Raw genomic sequence first — 9,913 nt, forward strand, 5'->3', positions numbered from 1 at the left:
ATCGGCCGTTACACAGACAAGGACATTGATTTCTGTATGTAAACACAGAGATCCACGTCCTGTCAGGGAGAGGAGACTGATGCTGTGTCCATTTTACATAGGGACACAGATTGGTCACCTCCCCTAGTCAGTCCCCTCCCCCCACAGTTAGAATCACTCCCAGGGTACACATTTAACCCCTTCCTCACCCCCTACTGTTAACCCCTTCCGTGCCAGTCACATTTATACAGTAATCAGTGCATATTTATAGCCAAAAGTGTCCGATGTGTCCGCCATAATGTCGCAGTCACAATAAAAATCACAGATCGCCGTCATTACTAGTAAAAAATTAAAAATAAAAATAAATCATATTTGCTGCACTATTCGACCGCTAGCCGAGAAAGGGTTAAAAACCACTGCAAAGCACCTCTTTAGAGCAGTGGGTATAGCCGCAGTGTCTCATTGATTTCAATGGGCAGGAGCGGCGGAGAAGTGGTATACACACTGCTTCAAAGATGCAGCTAGCAGAACTTTTTTTACTGTCCTGCTAGCGCACCTCTCCAGTTTGAAAGCCCTCAGGGCTTTCCCACTGGAGATACAGCAGCAGCTGTTTCAGGTCAGTTTGCAGGCGCTATTTTTAGCGCAATAGCGACTGCAAAATGACCCAGTTTGAAAGGAGTCTAAGCTAAACAGTGATTCCCTTAAAAATGAAAGGCCTATTTGACTTTAGTAATGCAGTCTCCTCAATGTTTACAGTGAATGAGTCTACACCTAAAGTCATACCTCCCAACTTTTTGAGATGGGAATGAGAGACACCTATCAGCAAAAGTATGCAGGTATAGGACACACCCTTTGCCACGCCTTCTTAAAGGAGAATTTTACAAAAAAAACAAGGATTGGTTAAACCCACAAATCTTTTACCACTTCTGTTCCTTTATATTGGCTTTTGGAATTTACAAATGCAGCCATTTAGGAATCAGATTAAAGGTTTAGCACTAGAAAAAAAACTTTTTGATAGATAAAAAGTGCATTTTAGATACATCAATATAGATCAGACCAAAATGAGGGACAAATGAGGAGGAATGAGGGACAGAGGGACATTGTTCAGAATGAGGGACAGTCCCTCGAAATCAGGGACAGTTGGGAGGTATGCTAAAGTATAACCAAAGGCTAAACTTTTTTTTTTGTGTTGGACAGGTAGAGAGTGATTAGATCTCTTTTTTTATTGCTGTCTGTGCTCCCATTAGGATTCACTTTATCTATTTGTTTTGCTTACCATGAACATTGAAAGAGAAAGTAAAAGAAAATCCCAAATTTTGGGTTGCCCACAGAGCAAAAATAGAGGGTAACCAGGGATTCCCTCACTTTGAAGGAATTTTCTCTTATTTCCTGTTTTGGCTGCAAGACAGGAAGTGAAGGGAGCTTTCCGCAAATTGGTCACAAATGGCTAAAAACTGACAGGCGTTATAACCATCCCTTACACTATCCAAAATGATATAAATGCCTTTAGTTCTACTTTAAGCATGATCAGAACACACTCATTTTATCACATGAGATAAACCAGAGTCCAAGAGAATTGATGTGCACTCTAGTAACTTTTCAATTTACTGTACTGTCCAAAGTCTAAAAGTGGTTTCAATAAATGACAATGATAAATGGGTTCAGATACAGTCAACATCTCCAACTTGCTTATAGCAGCAGTAAATAGCAATATATGATATGATTTTAAACTACTGACAATAATAAATCCTTCACCTTTACCTTACATCCTACAAACAGCACAGCATATAATTAAGCAAGTATTAATCAGCAATACCTCCAGGTAATCTTTGTACTATGTCCAACGACTTTTTACACCAACGTTTATTTTTTTGTTAATATAGTAAAGTTGATGATTCTTTTGAATCCCATGTTTAAAGCTCCAGTCATCAGCCTGAATTGTGTCACACATAATGAAGCTACATAAACATTCTTTGGAAATTAGACATTAATGCTCACATAGCATAGAGGAATTGTTTATGCATATAATATCCCTATCATTTGCAACAATAAAGCCTCGTACACACGACCGAGGAACCCGACGGGCGAAACACATTGTTTTCCTCGTCGAGTTCCTTGTTAGGCTGTCAAGGAACTCGACAAGGCAAGTTTCTCCATTCCCGTCGAGGAAATAGAGAACTTGCTCTCTTTTTGGCTCGTCGAGTTTCTCGACAGTTTCCTCGACGAAAATGTACACACGACCGGTTTCCTCGGCAGAAAATATCTCCCAGCAAGTTTCTTGCTGTTTTTTGCCGAGAAACTCAGTCGTGTGTACGAGGTCTCACAGAAATAGTAATAGCAGTAGCAATGACATTTTACTTACCCCTGAAATATCAGGAGCACACACTTGACACAGAGGTGTATCAATGGATTTCAAAGGTATTCATTAACCACTTCAATACTGGACACTTTTACCCCCTTCTTGCCCAGTCCAATTTTCAGCGCAGTCGTACCTTGAATGACAATTGCGTGATCATGCAACACTGTACCCAAACTACATTTTTATAATTTTGTTCGCACAAATAGATACTTCTTTTGGGGTTATTTATTTTTTGCTAAATTAACGAAAAAAGACCAAAAATTATTAAAACAAAAACCACTTTTTCTTTGTTTCTGTTAATGAAGTTTGCAAATAAATAATCATTCTTCATAAATTTAGGCCAAAATGTATTCTACTACAGTATTCTACTGAAAATAACCCACATCAATGTATATTATTTAGTCTGTAGGAAAGTTCTAGTCCACAAATTGATCAATATTGATGTACTGATGGCCTAATTTCTTGAGGTCCAAAAATGTCAGGACAGTACAGTGGAACCTTGAATTATGAGTATAATCCATTCCAGGAGAATGCTTGTAATCCAAAGCACTCACAAATCAAAGTGAGTTTCCCCTTGGAAGTCAATGGAAATTAAAATAATTTGTTCCACACTGACTTCTATGGCATGAAATACCGCATGTGGACAGAGGTGGGAGAGCACCGGAGAGACCAGAGAGTTGTACTATGCTATGCATGAATCTATCCATTGGTCATAGAGGGGGTGGCTGGAGAGGGGGGTGGCTTTTTTGGACGCACCGCCACTGCCCCCAGATCCTTTTCCATCCTAGAGTTTCTTCCCCCAATGAGTAAATTGCATTCATATTTTTGCCACCCAAATGCATTATTTTACATTTTTCTACATTAAACCTCATTTGCCATGTAGTTGCCCACCCCATTAATTTGCTCAGATCTTCTTGCAATGTTTCCACATCATGCAGATAAGTTATTGCCCTGCTTAGCTTAGTATCATCCGCAAATACAGAGATTGAGCTGTTTATCCCATCCTCCAGGTCGTTTATAAATAAATTAAATAGGATTGGTCCCAGCACAGAATCCTGGGGTTCCCTACTTTAACCCCGAACCCCATTTTTCTTTTAAACTGCAATTTACATTTACTATCTGTCTAATTATTATTATTAAAAAACATTTATTAAGTGGTTTATATAATTGTAAGGGATACCTGGTTTTATTTTCATTTAACCTGTTCAAGAACGTTATAAAAAACTTTTAGCAGTCTAACCAAAACTGGTATTTGTATATGCAAGTATCAAAAGGAAGCACATTGCTGTTCTGTAGTGCCTAATGTACAGAAAAGTGAGCTGGGCCATAGAGGAGCAAGCTTCCCATAATGACTTTCCTTAACCTCCCTGGCGGTACGATTATTTCAGAAAAAAGGTGCTAAAAGCGGTACCATTATTTGCAAGGAAATTTGGTGTCTTATACTGTAGGCCTGTAATTCTTAGGAATAACTAACTTAAAGCGGAGGTTCACCGTTAGAGAGCACATTTTCCCCTTAGATTAATGCTCGTTTTGTCTAGGGGAATCGGCTATTGGTTTTAAAATATGATCCGTACTTACTGTACCCGTTTACAAGATGCATCCTCTCCGTCGCTTCCGGGTATGGGCTGCGGGAATGGGCGTTCCTTCTTGATTGACAGTCTTCCGAGAGGCTTCCGACGGTCGCATCCTTCGCGTCATGATTTTCCGAAAGAAGCCGAACGTCGGTGCGCAGGCGCAGTATAGAGCCGCACCGACGTTCGGCTTCTTTCGGCTACGAGTGACGCGATGGATGCGACCGTCGGAAGCCTCTCGGAAGACTGTCAATCAAGAAGGAACGCCCGCTCCCGAAGACCCATACCCGGAAGCGACGGAAGAAGATGCATCTCGAAAACGGGTAAGTACGGATCATATTTTAAAACAAATAGCCGATTCCCCTAGACCAAACGAGCAGGAATCTAAGGGGAAAAGGGCAACAATTAAATAAATGGGTGAACTCCCGCTTTAAATCTGACCAAACAAGAGTCTAGTAGGCATCCCGGGTATGAATTTTTTTAAAAAACAAAATTATAAATTATAATATAATAAATAATTATAAATAATTATAACAAATAATAATATAATTATAAAAAAATTATTCAAGAATGTAATCAACTCAAAATCACTGAAATTTGCTCAGTTGCAGAATTGTCGCTGTCATTACTTTTATTTTTTTATGACGAATTTCCCCACAAATCGCTATTGCACAATTCTGCAAGTGATTATAATTTATTATCGCTGTTTTTTAGCTGCTCTAAAACCATTTTTGACATAAAGGGACACTTTTGGTTGCTATGGACAATCTACAGTTTGCAGGCAGAAAGAACAGTTTTTATTATATAAAAGTGCATGTAGGACACTGGGCAGACCACTAGGGACAAGGGGTGTGTGTATTTTTTACATACAGTACTGTAATCTCTAAGATTACAGTATACTGTATGTATTGTGTTTGTTTACCTTTTTGAATTTGGCGCCGTTCTCTGCTCCCGTGCGTCGTAACGTCGCAGGGAACGGAGATCGGCGGCACACAGAGGCACTGTGTGAATCGAGCGAGGTCCCGCTCACTCACACAGCCGCGGTGGCATCGCTGGATCCAGGGACAAGGTAAGTAACTTTGTCTGTGGCTGCAGCGAGGCGAGCCCGAGTCTGACTCGGGGTTACCGATCGTAGCCAAAACATCTCACCCCGAGTCAGACTCGGGAGTACCGCCAGGGGGGTTAAAGTAAGCCCATCATGAGGAAACATGGAGGCTGTCATGGCTAACCTTTCTTTTTGAAAATGAGTTACCTGGTAGTAATGTTGACCCTCCTGTTGAGGTATGCAAACTTTTGATATTTGATATTTTTCTGACTTTCCTGATGGTGACCTAAATTATGAGCTTTAGTGGGTCAGCATAACAGCCAAGCAACTAGCATTTTTAGAGGATCCTCAGAATGTTAACCCTCATATTACTCTCATAAGAGGCTTAATTTAGATTTATTATGCCTCATGTAACATAATTGTATGGGCTTTAGTGTTCTTTCATATTCATATTGCAGTCCTTGTTTAGTTCAATTGCTCTCCCATGTGGGTGTCTAAAGGAACAGTAATTATTGATCATACATCACGGGACACAGAGCCTTAATTACTTAATGGGTTATGTAGTCACCACAGGTGATTGGACACTGGCAAACCCAATTAAAATTGAGTTCCTCCCCTATATAAGCCCTCCCAAATGGAGAGTACCTCCGTTTTTTCGCCAGTGTTTAAGGTGGTTGGTCACGTTCAACATGTGCTAAGAAGAAAAATGCTCTTTTGATGGTCTGACTGCGGAGACCTAGGAGCTATAACCGGATCCATACCTCGGGACGATATCAAAAGCCTAAGATGGTTGGTACCCGGGCCTTGTGTAAAGAAGAAACAAGGTTTGCCTGTAATGTCTCTCTGCAGAGGTCTGGGCTCTGGGATCCAGACTTTGGTGTACTAATACATCTGTGGCACGAAAAGTTTCTGGCAGAGTCTTCTACAGGTCCAGGTATGAGGTTTTCTCTAATGGAACCCTTGATGAACCTGAAGGTTGGCACAACTTGCCCGCTGTGATTGGTGAAAGCTGGAACTACTTTTAGTAGCTTTCCTGCAGCGTGGATAATGTAATAAGAGGATCATTTTATTTTATATTGTCTTCTATGAGTAGGATGTCTTTCCTGATTCTCACCACTGGAGGGAGTAAGTGCAAACTTAGTGTTTTCTTACATAGCCATCCAGGACAAGCTCAGTGAAGTCGGTCAAAATTAAACACCACTGACCTCCTTCTGCCCCTGTTTGGTTTTGCAGCTTCTTCTATGTCAGCTCCTGTATATGTCACTGAGGATGCTTTAAAAGTTGGTTTGAATGGCTTCGAAGGAAGGATTGCTACTATTATCGCAACCTCCTTAAAAGGTAGCAAAAAACGGGGTAGATCCCCTTAATCTTGCTCTGGCTCTCTCATCAGATGAGCCTTATGAGGGTGAAAAATCCCTCTCAGGAGATGAGGATCATGTGCAGTCTGAGCACTCAGAGGATGAGAGGATTCCTGCTACTTCTCAGTCGCTAAAGATGCAGGTGCAATATTATGCAGAGATGGTGCGTGCCACTTACAAATTGCCTCCTGTTGAAGCTTCTCGGCCCTCTGTTTCCTCTTTGGGATCTCGGAAATCCCAGCAGGCTGAATGCGCCTTTCCAGTTCATCCCTTGCTGGATAAACTGATGTATGATGACTGGGTTCACCCAGATAAACAGTTTTCTCCTCCAAGGCAGTTTTCCCTCCTTTTTCCGATGGATGAAGGTTTCACTAAGAAGTACTTGCTATTGATGCAGCTATTTCTTGTGCAAACAAAAACCTGACCTGTCCTATAGACAATGCACAGGGTTTTAAGGATCCAACTGATAAAAAGCCGGAGTCCCTATTAAAAGTCTCCTCTTCCATGGCTGGGGCTGTAGTATAACCGGCAGTTGCAGCCTGTCAGGGCCAAAGCGCTGTACTTCCTCCTTTAACACACCAGCGTAGTAGATTGGCTTCCCGGCGGCTAACTGGGCACTTTAGGCGTGTGCGCATACGCATGTGACCTCTCGGGGCCAATCACCAGCGTGACCGCCCTATTTAAACCAGCTCCTGTCAGTAGACAGGTTGCTGGTTTATCGTCAGCTACTTCCTGAACCTGTCTCTCTGGAAACCATTTCCTGTTGGAATTCCGTTCGACTCACCTCTCACCTGGAACCTGACCTCGGATTGCTTCACCACTCTATTGAACTCTTCTGACCCCGACCTCGGCTTGTGACCTGGACTCTGTTGTTGTTTCTCCTGCCCTTGAACCTCTTGGCTTGTGACCCGGATCTGCTGTCTTCTCTGCTCCCCGAACCTTGGCTTGCACCCTGGACTTTCCAGTTTGTTTCTTGGACTCTTTCAGTACCGGTTATCCGGCTTCAGTATCGTTTGTACCTGTTTCAGTCTGCAGTCACCCAGAAGCACCTGTCATCTACAACCGTCACCGGTCAATGCTTCTCCACTGGCACCGGTACCGCCTCGTGCTTCCGCCACCTGTTCCAAAACTCAGTGGGCGGGCGCGCTTGGTCGTAAAGGTGAACCACCCTCGGCAGTTCGGTCTCGGTGAGTACTTGATTCCTGATACAGCCATTGGTATATGTCAGTTCCTCAAGGAACAAATGAAGCAGATGATTAACCTCCTCCCTACAAAAGAGATTGAGGTTTATGAGGACCTTCCTAAGGCCTTGTGTTTTGCGATTGATGCGATTATAGACTCTGTTCAACAAGCATCCCTCTTGAATCTCCTGCAGGTACACATGCGCAGGTCCCTTTGGTTAAAACATTGGGAGACCGAGGTTTCTTGCAAGAAATACTTGGCAGCATTACCCTTTGGGGGAGAACGCCTGTTTGGGGATGACCTGGATAAATACGTCCAAAAGATTACCGGAGGCAAGTCTATTCTATTGCCGGATAAGAAGAGTAAGCATCCCTCATTTAAACGTACTCTTTCTCCAGCCCCTGGAACCTCATTCTCCAGGCAGTGGCGACGGTCTCCCCAGTCTAACACTAGGGGGAGAGCCAAACCCAAGGACAGAAAAGGACTTGGGGTCCAAAGTCTAAGCAGAACCCAAAACTTCCCTATGAAGTTCGGCCGAGTGGGGGGAAGGCTGCTGCAATTTGCAAACACCTGGCGGAACGAAGTTCAGGACAAGTGGGTCATCTCCACAGTGTCCTCAGGCTACAAGCTAGAATTCAGAGAACTTTCGCCACCCCGTTTTCTGATATCAAGAGTTGCCAAAGATCCAGAGAAAATAAGGCCTCTAATGTTGGCCTTGGAACACCTGTTGTCTCAAGGGGTAATCATAGAGTTATCCCCAGAGGAACAGGGGTCAGGATTCTATTCAAACCTTTTCACGGTTCCAAAACCAAACGGGATGTCAAACCTAACCATAGATCTGAAAAGTCTGAATCAGTTTCTGAACATTCACTCCTTTCGCATGGAGTCTGTCCGTTCAGTTGTTTCCACCCTTCAGGGAGGAGAATTCCTGGCATCAATAGACATCAGAGATGCATATCTACATGTGCCAATATTCCCCGCTCACCAAAGGTTTCTAAGGTTTGTGGTGGATCAGCGCCACTTTCAGTTTGTGGCCCTTACTTTCGGGCTGGCTACAGCACCTCCAGTGTTTACAAAAATACTGGCCCCGGCTCTAGCAAGGCTAAGGACACGAGGCATAGCAGTAACAGCCTACCTGGATGATCTGTTGATCATAGATCAGTCCGCCGCACGCTTGGGCCACAATGTGCACAGCACAGTGGAATATTTAGAGTACCTAGGCTGGGTGCTCAATCTGGAGAAATATTCCTTGCAGCCTCAAAAAAGGCTAGAGTACTTGGGCATGATTATAGACACGTCCCTAAGCAAGGTATTACTTCCCAAGCCAAAGGCAAAAGCTATAGGAGACTTGGTCCGACTGTTAAAGGCAAAAAGAAGGCCTTCCATCTGGCTATGCATGAGATTATTAGAGAAGATGGTAGCCTCATTCGAGGCTGTCCCTTACGCCCAGTTTCACTCAAGACCGTTACAGGGCAAAATTCTGTCAGCCTGGAACAAAGATGTCCACGCCCTTGATTTTCCTATGATCCTATCTCCAAAGGTTCGCCAGAGCCTCAGTTGGTGGTTGCTCCCCCAAAATCTGTCAGAAGAGAAATCCTTCACTCCGGTTACCTGGAAAACGGTGACCACAGACGCCAGCCTTTTGGGCTGGGGGCAGTTCAAGAAGAAGCATCTGCCCAGGGGAAGTGGTCCGGGGCCGAAAAGCTCCTACCCATCAACATTCTGGAGATTCAGGAAATTCATTTGGCCCTCAAAGTTTGGTCTTAGAGACTGAAAGGCTGACCTGCTAGGATTCAGTCCGACAATGCTACGGCCGTGGCCTATATCAATCATCAAGGAGGCACCAGAAGTCTGGATACAGAAAAAGAGGTGAATCACATCCTGGTCTGGGCAGAAAGGCATATTCCTTGCCTATCATTCCAGAGGTAGAAAATTGGCAGGCAAATTTTTTAAGCCACCAGCAGCTGAGTCCAGGAGAATGATCTCTACACCCCAACATGTTTCAAATCATATGTCAGAAATGGGGAACCCCAGATGTGGACCTGTTGGCTTCCAGGTTAAACGCAAAGCTGGACAGCTTTGTGTCAAGAACAAGAGATCCCTGTGTTCAAGGGTCAGACGCCCTGACAATCTCATGGGATCAGTATTCCCTGATTTATGCGTTTCCTCCAGTTCCGCTTCTCCCGCGATTCCTTCAGAGAGTCAAGAAGGAAGGGAAGTCAGTAAATCGTAAGGATGGCAGTTTTTCCACGACGCTCAGACCTACTGTCGCAGGGTCCAATATTCCATCCTGCCTTGCAAAGTCTAAATTTGACGGTTTGGCTGTTGAGACCCACAATCTGAGGAAACGTGGGCTCTCAGGGCCAGTCCTATCCACTCTGGTTAATGCTAGGAAGCCGGCCTCCAGGCTTATCTGGAA

The sequence above is a fragment of the Rana temporaria genome, chromosome 1 (genome assembly GCF_905171775.1).
Source record: "Rana temporaria chromosome 1, aRanTem1.1, whole genome shotgun sequence".
NCBI classification, from domain to species: domain Eukaryota; kingdom Metazoa; phylum Chordata; class Amphibia; order Anura; family Ranidae; genus Rana; species Rana temporaria.